A 12,624-nucleotide genomic window follows, 5' to 3' on the forward strand; every position below is an offset into this window, starting at 1 on the left:
ACAAGGCCCACGGCGGTTCGACCGGAAGCTTTATAGTGAAGTCGACGGGGAGCATCCGGGAGAGGCTTGCCGGAAGGCACGTCGGAGATCCACTTGCATGTGGGGAAGGCCCGAGTCTATCCACAGAATTACCTGACTGAAAGCTTGGCCCTTACGTGGGATTCCTTACGAGGGGCTCCAATGAGGACTAGGGGGAAGCTTACGCGCTTCTCGATACCTCGGTAAAAATACCGGAGTCATCGACGAGAGTTTGCATATCTCTACCTTACTCTTTAGCTTCCGCATTTACATTGCAATCTTAGTGTGTGCTTTACTTTCCTAGCTTAGTGATAGGCTAGCTGATAGGTTTGGAACCTAGGTTGCATAACTTCTTTTGCGGTAGAGATAGCAACATACTAGCAAAACCATAGTTGTATATTTATATATTTTATCTTTTGCATAGGTTTTGCCAAGGGTAGAAAAAGAGGCTATAGTTTAGAGTTAGACTTTTAAGTTGCCTAATTCACCCCCTCTTAGGCGTCACGATCCCTTACAAGTGGTATCAGAGCCAGGCTAGCTCAATTTGGACCTTTGGCTTCACCGCCGTTGAGCCGATGCTATTTAGAGTGGTTGAGATGGATACCTCTAGGCCTTCACACTTTGACGGCACTAACTTTCCCTACTATAAAGCTAGAATGGCTTGTCACCTTGAGGCGGTAGATTTGGGTGTTTGGAGAGTCACTCATGACGGGATGAAACCCATTAAGAATTCCGATAAACCCACAAAGAGTGAAGAAAAAGAAATTCATTTCAATGCTAGAGCTAAAAATAGTTTGTTTGAATCTTTTAGCATAGATGTGTTTAACCAAGTGTTCACTTTAAATATGGCACATGAAATTTGGTTAAAACTCCTCGAGCTCCATGATGGCACAACTAATGTTCGTGAGCAAAAACATTCTCTAGCTAAACAAAATTATGATTCCTTTAAAATGAATGATGATGAGCTTGTTCGTGATATGTATTCTTGTTTGAATCTAATTATCAATGAGCTCCATTCAATAGGATTAACGAAGCTAGATGATGCGTACATCATGAGGAAGATCATCTCCGTGCTACCACAAAAGAAATATGCAAGCATCATCACCATCCTTCACAACATGGAGGACTTGAGCACCATGATCCCGGCCATAGTCATTGGCAAGATAGTAGCATTTAAAATGTCATAGAAGATGGGTCAAGAAGAAGCCTCATCATCAAGCAAAGGCAAAGCTCTCGCATGTAGTGAGAAAAAGAAGATGAAGGGCAAGCAAGTTGAGACAAGCTCAAGCTCAAGCTCCTCAAGTGAAGATGATAATGAAGAAGAAGAAGAAGAAGAAGAAGAAGAAGAAGAAGAAGAAGAAGAAGAAGAAGAAGAAGAAGAAGAAGAAGAAGAAGAAGAATCAAGTGATGATGATCAATCTTCATCCTCCACCTCCGACCTTGATGAAGAATCAATCAAACTTATCAATAAGGTGGAGAAGATGATCCAAAGGCTCAATGTCAAGGGTGTGCCCATCTAAATTTAAGATTTTATCTTCACCAATCAAAGAAATGAGCAAAGAAAGAAATGATGTTATGGATGCGACGAGTTGGGGCACTTTGTGGAAGTTTATCCAAACAAGCCCGACCCAAGACAAAGAAGAAGGTGTGCAAGGACAAAGCCCTCATATCAATAAGGTCATGGGATGATTCTTCAAGTGAAGAAGAAGACCATCACAAGAGGCAAGGCCATAAGCACTCATCATCAAGCTCTTCTCATGCGTGGCTTATGGCACAAGGTAACGAAAGCTCATCCTCTAGTGAGTGTGATAGTGATGATAAAATGCCTTCTCTTAATGAACTTGTGCAAGAAAATCTTAAATATGCTAAGGCTTGCACTAGCCAACAAAAGAAGCTAAAAATGTTGCAAGAAAAGCTAGATAGTTCATAAAAAACATATAAAACCTTGCTTGAACAATATGAGACATTTGCTAATCTCAATATTGAACTATCTACTAAAATTGAGCAACTTGAGGCTAGTGCAATAACAAATGCATGTACAATCAATGATGAGCAACTTGTAAAGAAAGATGAAAAATTAAAAGAAAAGTTAGCTAGCTCACAAGATGCTTATAAAAGTTTGCATGCTAAAATGGAAATCATGTGCAAACATTGTGATAAGCTAACTAATAAAGTTGCTAATCTTGAAGCCGTTGGTACAACCCTCACCAAGGCACCTAAAAAGAAAAGTTCTATCTTTGACATGCCTAAAAAGGATACTTCTACTTCTTGCAATGATTTATGTTTAGACTCACCCTTGTGCAACCAAGTTTGTGTTGAGAAAGTTGTTGTAGATACATGCACCCAAGAGGTTGCAATGGAGAATGAGCAACTCAAGCAAGAAGTGGCTCGCCTTATCAAGGACTTGACTCAAGTAAAAGGCAAAATAGAGCAAGCCTAACTTCACCAAGATAACACCATCAAGGGAGTGAAGAAGCTTGATGAATGACAAATCGTGGTTTGCTATGTATGCCACAAGGAAGTCCATAAGTCCTATGAGTGCAAGGTGAAGAATGGGGGAGGAGCTAAGAAGAAAGAGAGAAACAAAAAGGAAACAAGCAAGCTCTCCAACACCTACACCAACAAGTTGGACAAAAAGGCCTCCACACCTTATCTCTTGAAGAAGAAGAAAAATGACAAGGTGATGGCCATCAAGGTGAATAAGAAAGCCAACAATGGGGCCAAACGCATTTGGGTGTCAAAGGAGATCATTTCCAACATAAAGAGCACCAAGAAGGTTTGGATCCCGAAAGTAAAGTGAGAAGTCCGATGGACTTCGGGGAATTTGGAGACTTGGTATAGTTTTTGGTGCATTTTCATGGGGTGCATCACATTGAATTATGTCAATTGCTAAGTGAGTTAGTGAATACTATGGACCTAAATTCCCCTTTCCATATTAGGTAACTAGATTTAATTTCTTGCAATTTTAATTAGCATCTAGTTCCTTTTTATGCCTAGGTTTGCATTTGCTGTTTAATCTTTTGTCTTGCATACACTAGGTATATCTTATGGTAGGCTTGCTCGGTTTCATTTTTAATCCTTGGAGCAAACCTACATGGTTCAAATTGTTTAGGAGCACGACACAAAGCTTGTTTTACAATTGTTCATCTAATATGTGCCAAAGTCCAAATTGTAGATAATTTCTCTCAAATATCACTTTCAAAAATGATTCTCACATTCATGTGATGTTATCTTTCAAGTGGTATTTTTTATTCTAAAATCAATGTGCATGTCTCCTATAAGTATTCTATACTTGTGTGCACAAATTTAGGGGGAGGTTACTCTACAAGTTGGATGCTTTGAGACTAACACCTTTTCAAGCTTATCATGTGTGTAGTAGTCTCATTGCAAGAAAAATGGAATCCTCGGAGTTAAGCATCATACTTCAAATATCCACCACCTATTGCAAGTGGTATAAATCAAATTGGTTTCCACATGTGGTATTTCTAAACTGATATCATCATGTCGATTTCACTTTGGTATTTATATGCTTTCTCCATGCATTATATAGATTAAACTTCCTTAAGCATTAATTTGCCAATTATGCATAAACTGCTTTCTCCATCATATGTATCCATATATTTAGGGGGAGCTTAGTCCCTTGTGCTACTAATGTCATCATTTTCGGTGTTTGATTCCAAAGGGAGAGAATTTGTAGGACCAAAAGCAAGCCCGAGCATAATAATTTATAAGTGGTAATGGTTCGAGAAAGGGAGGATAGTGGATTATGGAGTTAGGGAGTTAGGGGAGGCTTAAATCCATAATGCCACATGGGGACATTTGCAAGGACAAGATAAGTTTCCAAAGATATTTACATGTGGTATCTTTTAGCATCATATAACCTTGCCCTTTGCATTGCATCCTAGCAAGTAAATAGTTTTTAAATTCCAAAATTTTTATTATTTGCTTGCTTTGTTCGTGTTGTCATCAATCACCAAAAAGAGGAAGATTGTAAGGAAAATGGACCCTAGGCCCATTTACTTTGGATTTTGGTGTTTGATGACCAACACAACCAAATTGGACTAATGAATTTGTAAGTTATTGTTTTGTAGTTCAATAGGGTGCAAGACGTGACTTGGATGAAGGCGACATGATAATCCCACGATCAACACCATAAGCAAGACCCTAGAAGCACAAGAGAAGACCAAGATATCAAGCAAAGTCCAAGCACGAAGATAGGAACCAAGCCGGACGCAAGATCACAAAGAAATGAGCTCAGCAGAGGTGATCGGACGAGGCCCTATGAGGACCGGACGTGTCCGATCAGTTGCTCGGCAACAGCAGGTGTCAGTAGCAGCGACCGAACGCTGAGCGAGGCAGTGACCGGATGCATGGACTTCACTATTTATCATCGCGACAACAACTCAGTGAGGACCGGACGCAGCGGCACAGGATGACCGGACGCACAAAGTGCAGTGTCCGATCATGTCTAGAGAGGTTCCAGAGCGGTGCAAATGTGACCGGACCTGTCCGATCGATGATGACCGGACTCGGCAGTGCATTCGGTCAACGCGCGCGCTCAATGGTCGGGACGACCAGACGCGTCTGGTTAGGACGACAGCAGCGTCCGGTCAGTAGCAGAAAGCTAGGTTTCACCCCCAACGGATACTTTTTCTATGGGGCTTATAAATAGACCCTCCAACCGGCCATTTGAGAAGTAGGTAGCTAAGGAAACATACCAAGGGTGTTGATACACCATTTTAGTGATCTCCACTTATATAGTGCTTTGTGATTCATTAGGTGATTAGCGTATGTGCTTTGCGAAGTGCTTAGATTGATTAGACCACCGCTTATGTTCTTGCTCTAGGTTTAGGCCTAGTGTTTAGTGAGGTTTGCACACCTCATATCACTTGGTGCTTGCGCACACCATTGTTGTACATCGGAGGGGCTTGTAGTCTTGCGTGATCACACCAATCGCGTTTAGGGTGTGGCCGCCACCGTGTACCGAAGGGAACAAGGCCCGCGACGGTTCGGCCGGAAGCTTGATAGTAAAGTTGGCAGGGAGCATCCGGGAGAGGCTTGCTGGAAGGCACGTCGGAGACCCACTTACGCGTTGAGAAGGCCCGAGACTATCCACGGAGTTAGCCGACTAGGAGCTTGGCCCTTGCGTGGGATTCCTTGCCAGGGTCTCCAACGAGGACTAGGGGAAGCTTACGCGCTTCTCGATACCTCGATAAAAATACCAGAGTCATCGACGGAAGTTTGCATATCTCTATCTTACTCTTTAGCTTCTATATTTACATTGTAATCTTGGTGTGTGCTTTACTTTCCTAGCTTAGTGATAGGCTAGTTGATAGGTTTGGAACCTAGGTTGCATAACTCCTTTTGCAGTAAAGATAGCAACATACTAGCAAAACCGTAGTTGCACATTTAGATAGTTTATCTTTTGTATATGTTTTGCTAAGGGTAGAAAAAGAGGCCATAGTTTAGAGTTAGACTTTTAAGTTGCCTAATTCACCCTCCATTTTAGGCGTCATGGTCCCTTACAATACTACATATATATTTACTAATATGATTGAATAAATATCATAATACATGTTAGTGGATGATTTTTAGCATTATGATGTGCACGACTAAATATATGTTAGTAAATGATGTGGTTTGCTAATGTGAATAGCTTGAATGAAGATATAATGGCATGCGTTAGTTGGATGTGTTCGTGGATGCTGATGTGTGAAACTTTGTATGGTGAGATAGTTGAATGTGTTGGTGGGATGTTCCCGTGGATGCTGATGTGGACACTTTGTATGGTAAGATAAATTGCTAGTGGAGTTTATCTTTATAAGAGATATGGATAAGTAGCAGATGTTATTTGTATGATTTTTCCAAAAAAAAAACTGATGAAGTTTGACTTAGGGTAAATGCAAGGAAGAACGCGTAGAATCACGTTGCTCCTCACACCGGTCCACGGCTTGCCTTCGCACCATAGCATCATCATGCACGTACGGCTGGCCTTCGCGCGAGTGGGCTTGGCCCATGCGGAGGGGAGGGGACAGGGGAGGGAGGGAGGAGCTGGGCCAGCCAGTGGGCTTCGGTCGAAGAAGTGGAGAGGGCCGGCTGAGAGGGAGATTGAGCCCAATAGCATTTGAGAATATTTTGATCATTTTTAAATTCTTAATTGCACTTAATCGTATATGGAAAACTTATTTTCGCAAACAAAACAATGCAACCGGCATGAGTGCAACAAAACAATATGTACCCTCTGTCATGTTTAACTTAATTTGTAAAATATTTTTGTCCACCTCTAATAAATTAGGTATTAGCACTAATTATTTCTAGAAAATTTTAATTTATTGCAAAACTTGGATTAAGGTGTTACATATCGACTTGCGCCGCAGTGCGGACATCTCTCCAAGCTCAAATACTAGGTGCCTGGTACAAGATACAATGGTTAGGGTAAGCATGGATCTTTTGAAGACTCAGCGTCACTGGCCGAATTAGCTTCTTCGCCCGATAGGTATTGGCGGGCACTTTGTTATCCTTTGGAAGCACGAAACCAAAGATACGTAACAACTCGTTGAAGCTAGTGTCGGACCATCCGAAACAAGCCTTCAGCATCAGCATCTGGAGATCAAAACGCAGCGTCATCCGTTACTTCGGACAGTCCTTATTATAAAGCGAATCCTTTGCCACCTGCTTCATCCCTTAGAAGTTCTCCTTGGGCTACCAAATAGAAAGTCGTCGTTGTTGAGGCGGCTAATGAATTCCTCAAAGAACTCCATGTCCTCGGGGTCCTCCAAGGTCGGCTCACCAAGATCCTCATCATCGTCACCCTCGCTGTCGGCCATGTCTTGGACAAAATTATCCATATATTGTGATGAAATTATTCTCGCTAGCAACGTGGTTGATGATGATGAGGCTCATCCTCCGTGGTCTGCATTCACTGTGGACGACAAGTTTCTTCCAGATGCACCGCCACTCGCATCTCTTTCGTCGTGAAACTCCTGTACTGTGTATCCCTTGATGAAACCCCACTTGATCAAGTGAGATTATTGCACCTCGCCACCTTCTAGAGCAACCAAACTCGCTTGTTCTTGCAGTGAGAACATGGATATACGATTCCTTGCCGATTAACACTCAAAGCAACATGGACATATGATTCCTTGCTGATTAACACTCAAAGCATGCTTTTCGAGCAGTGTCAACAAACTTTTTCACATGATCTATTAAGGATATATGGTACATCCATTCTGACCTTTCCATGCAAGTTAACCTTGTATATAGCAAACAACATAAATATAGCAGTATTACAAAGAAAATAAAACAAACGAAGAAGTAGTTCTGTTTTTTTTTCTCCTCAACCATGCATAGATCTAGTTCTAGATCTAGATCACCGAAAACTTGAAAAAGAGAGCAAAATAAGGATGTGAGAGCACATAGCAACCTCCTATGGTGTGCTCCTCTATGGACTCCAAGAGCAAAACTCCTCTTCCCAAAAAATGGTGATTTTTTTGGAGTTCTAGAGCTCCAACTCCGTCAAAATAAATGGGGAGCTCATGGAGGAAGAAGACGGGGGTGGTTGGGGCTGGTTTTTGTAGCCAGGAATTAATAGAGGTAGGTATCCTAAGGACGACCGTCTCCGTTAATAGACCATTAATGGAGGCGGTCGCCGTAGCAGCACCACGCGTCCCTTAACCCATTAACGGAGACGGTCGTTTTGAGGAGTCCACCTCCACTAATGTACTATTAACGGATGCAGTTGCCTTACGGTGGCCGCCTCCGTTTAACCATTAACGAAAGTGGCCGCTTAGTAGGGAGGCCCGGCGATGATTAATGAAGGCGGCACCAGAGCTATTGTGCCGTCTCCGTTAATCCAGACCCAGTGCGTCATAAAATTATTTGGGTAGTAGTCATCACTAATCGCGCGAGCGATTTTTTTAATTCCACATGTGCGGCAAACACCTAGAAAAGAAAGCGCCGTTTTTTTGTGTCCGGTTAAAAAAAGAGAACATAACCCACCTCTAGGAATCTGATCTTCGCGCAACGACCTCAAATCGAATTGTGGGCAGTGGGCTGAATAAATTAGTGGGGCTGGAGTCATTAAATAATTACTGTCTGTCATGTTCGTTTGACTGATAAGTCATGGTTGAAAATACTGTTGGCTGATTTATTGTGAGAGAAATATACTGTTTGTTGACTGAAAAAAAAAAAAAGGCTTATAAGCCGAACGGGGCGATGTGTGTGGTCTGTGCACTCGGTGTACCGTACCGGACTTGGTTTGGAGTCCTGTTATGCCGTCACCATCGTGTGATGTTTGAATGTTGATGCTGATTGGCTGATGGGGTTGGTGGCCGGCGGCCTGACTTCCGTGGATTTTGCCATGGCCGCGTTGCAGCTGCACAAGCACGCCACGCCACACGCCCACACCACGGATCGACCTCATCATCCACCACTGGGCGCCGAGGCCTCGCACTCGCAGCACCTAGCACCATACTTATAGATATCGTCTGCGCCTATCTAGGCTCCCTGTGATCGTGATACCATCCCCAATCATGGCCTGCACCGCCGGCAACGACCGCCTCACCCAGCTCAAGGCCTTCGACGACACCAAGGCCGGCGTCAAGGGTCTCGTCGACGCGGGCGTCACCACCGTCCCACCAATCTTCCATCACCCGCCCGACCCCCACGACGCCCGTGCCGCCGCCGCCGCCACAATCCCGGTCATCGACCTCGCCGCCTTTTCAGCAACCAATAACAACGACGTCGCCCACCACCACCAGGAGCTGGTCGCCCAGGTCAAGGCGGCCGCGGAGACCGTGGGCTTCTTCCAGGTCGTCAACCACGGCGTGCCCGCGGAGCTCCTCGCCCGCATGCTCGCGTCCGTGAGAGCCTTCAACGAGGAGCCCGCGGAGGCGCGGCGGCCCTACTACACCCGGGACCCGGCGAGGCGCGTGAGGTACCAGAGCAACTTCGACCTCTTCCACTCGCCCGCCGCCAACTGGCGCGACACCATCTTCATCGAGTCCGCGGCGGCGCCCGAGGAGATGCCCGCGCCGCTCAGAGACGTCGTGCCGGAGTACACGCGGCAGGTGCGGGCGCTGGGCGCGCACCTGCTAGCGCTGCTGTCAGAGGCGCTGGGCCTGCGCGCGGGGGTACCTGCAGCACGACGCGGGCAGCTGCCTGGACGGGCCGGTGCTCGGCTGCCACTACTACCCTCCGTGCCCGGAGCCGGGGCTCACGCTGGGCACCACCAGGCACTCCGACCCCAGCTTCCTGACGGTGCTGCTGCAGGACGACGCCGTCGGCGGCCTGCAGGTGCTCGTCGGCGGCGGTGGGTGGGTGGACGTGCCTCCGCTGCCCGGCGCGCTCGTGGTCAACGTCGGCGACTTCCTCCAGCTCATGTCCAACGACAGGTTCAAGAGCGTCGAGCACCGGGTGGTGGCCGTGCCTGGCACCGCCGCCGCGCGGGTCTCGGCGGCCTGCTTCTTCAGGCCCACCGGCGCTGCCGCGTCCTCCAGGGCGTACGGCCCCTTACCCGACCTCGTCAACCCGCCGGAGGCCCCGCGGTACCGGAGCGTCACCGCCGTAGAGTTCCTCGGCTACTATAGGCAGAAGGGTCTCGACGGACGATCTGCGCTCGACCACTTCAGGCTGCTGCCATGAGCCTCTCAACCCAATTATTCCATTGTTGTAAAAAAAAACCCAATTATTGCATCACTAAGTCTCTTTGCCCGTCCTGCTGTCCACTACAATAAGTCTTTTACTTAGGAGTCTTTAAAAATATTGTAATTTTATATGCATCACTAAACAAATTTGTGAGACACTCATGATACTGCTCTAAACTCCTTTTTTTTTCCTCCACGTCACTTCGGTCTATTTTTGGCTATGATGAACAACGTCAAACAGCAAATGAAATGACCGTTTTGTCCTTAACTTAATTGGCTTCCAATTTTCCTCCACTTTCTCTGGTGCCACTCAAGTCCTTAGAGTCAGTTGGAGTTTAAATTTTCTTCTTCCGTTTTTAGTGCCGCACGCTGCAAGATGATGAAGGTAACTTATTTAAGGTAAATGGCCAACGTTTGAAAGTTTTCCTTGAACCCCAAAACTTGAAAGAAATTGACTTGATTGAATTTTTGCAATTTAATGATCCAATCTAAAAATTTCAATCTTGTTTAAACATTGAAAAATAAAAGAACCAAGTTTCACACTTAGAATTAAAATTTTGAAAGTAAATATGAATATAGCTATTTAAGAATGGACTGCATAATCTTTAAGCCTTACATATCCTTAATGCTTGTGGGAAAAATTTCATATAGGAAAAACATATTAACAAAGTTGCTGCGAAGTGAGATATGGCACTGACATAGAAATCCAACCTTTTTCTATTCAAAGTACTTGGAGAATTTTCTTTATGATAAAGTGTCAAAATCCATAGCTTCACATGCTCCTCAATGGTAAGATTTCCTACCATGGCCAAATATCATGTTACATGTTGAAAACCTTGTACATATGCTACTTGTTTTTGTGTTGAGCTTTGTCAAACTTTGTTGACATGTGTTGAGAAATTTATCAAGCTTTTAAAATCAAGATCACGTACACACCACCAAAAATATGCACTACTCCTACACTGGGGTAGGCGCAAAAACATGCTTTCTATTTAGATCCACCTAAAAAAAGTTCTACTCCTACACTAGGAGTGAACAAAAACATGTTTGTTAGGTTCCATCAAAATAAATGCTCCATTTCTTGCTAAATATTTCTCTCACAAGGTATTGTGGTAAAATGAGGCATGGGCTATCAAAGAAAGAAGAAAGAGAAAAAAAAAGAAAGAAATAAAAGAAAAGAAAAAATGATGATGAGAAAAAATGAGAATGAGAATAAAGATAGCCCATGTTCTCACAAAATTCTTCCACGTTTCAATAATAGAGAAAAGTTTCAGGGAACATAATAAAATTTGTTTATCCATCTATCCACCATATAACCACACACATGCACATCTTGATTTGATTGTATGACATTTTTCTCCATGGATCCATTGTTTGACTTAGCAATACATGCAAAACAAGTATGCCTTCATACTTTCTCCTACTTAAGCTCTACATAAGCTTTTTAGAAGTAGGAAGAAAAAGAAGGTATCACTATGATGTGCCTTGGTGAGGAAACAAACACCGTTGAGCGATTCGAGAGTACCATTTGAGGAGTACATGTGAACTATGTTTTAATTCAAAAAGTCTACAAAAACTCCAAGTTGCTAAGATGCGAAAATGGGATGAGATGACTTTGTTTCAGAGCCGTTTCACTTCTCAACCACTCAAGAAGATATGTTAGCCACTCCACATATCTCGCAGGTATAAGGTATGTTTTGGAATAACTATTATGCTAGTTCCATATCTTGAATAGCTATGTTTATCTTTACTTTATCCTAACCTTTGCTCGAGACGAGCAAAGATCTAAGTGTGGGGGAGCTTGTTGGCGGTCCTTAATGCCTAATTTTAATCACCAACTTTCACATAAAATCCTCCCTTATAAACACCAAACTTAGTATTAAGGTTTATAACTAACAATTTTCACGAGTTTTGGTGATTATTCATTTTGCAGGAGGACATATGCAGAAACCACTGAGAACACACTCAAATGCGCAAAGAGTCAAAATGTGAAATCATCTGGCGCAAGCATGAGGGAAAAATGCCCATAACGCAGATCCCACCAGACCAAACCTGGGCCAAACCCCTAAACACACGACCCAGGCCCAGAGGAGAACCCACCATGCGAAGGCGGTCGCAGGGAGGCAACACCTGGGTGCGGCCGCACCCAGGGTGCGCCCGCCCCCTAGCTCCACTGCCTGAGCAGATCTTTTGCGTGGGCCCTCTCATCAATGCTCCAAGGCAGTTGGCACAGGATTCCACTGAATATTCTTCTCCAAACCGACCTGTGCATCACTATATACCTCCTCATTCCAACACACTCTACCTTAAGCTTCAATATTCATCCACATTTGTAATAGTGTCCCTCTAGGTGCTCCTACCTAGTTGTAATATAGAAAATAGGAAGAGAGGAGAGGAAAATAGTCAAGGAGGTGACAGGTCTGTCGGATCCTCTTCAACTTTGTACCTCTAAGGAGCTGACTCAATCTTGAGTAATATCTAGGTTCTTTTGGTAATTTCAAGCTTCCTATTTAACCAAGTTCATATCTTACTTTGCTTTACTTATGGGAACTCCGCCTGACCGAGTGCTCTAGTATAGGTACTAGACTAGAGTAGTAATCATTAGCATAGATGAGGTGTCTGGGTTAGTGTTTACTTGAGTTTGCGCCTAGCCCCATAGATAATTATGGTAGCCCTAGAGGTGACAGCTCTGACCAGGCCTTTGTAATCCAGCATAGCTATGGTAGGATAGAATTGATCTGTTGTAATAAACCAGAAATCCAATCTATAGCGCTGATCACCCTCATTGTAATCCTACCCCTCTACCTATATAAAGGGGGGGTAAGGATCCTACGATCGACACATTCTCACCCATTGCCTCATTCCGATCTACTATGTAGCTAGAAGCAATAGCCCTTGTAATTGAGCATACGAATACAAGACGTAGAAGTAGCACTGGACTAGGGTTTTACGTGCACTGTGG

At 44.1% G+C, this 12,624-nt stretch overlaps 1 pseudogene; it reads left to right on the top strand.

Moving 5' to 3' along the window:
- The first annotated feature begins 8,413 nt into the window (after positions 1-8,413).
- LOC136500948 (DIBOA-glucoside dioxygenase BX6-like) lies at positions 8,414-9,844 on the top strand (annotated as a pseudogene).
- Positions 9,845-12,624: the final 2,780 nt, after the last annotated feature.

This window comes from Miscanthus floridulus, chromosome 13, assembly GCF_019320115.1.
Source record: "Miscanthus floridulus cultivar M001 chromosome 13, ASM1932011v1, whole genome shotgun sequence".
NCBI classification, from domain to species: domain Eukaryota; kingdom Viridiplantae; phylum Streptophyta; class Magnoliopsida; order Poales; family Poaceae; genus Miscanthus; species Miscanthus floridulus.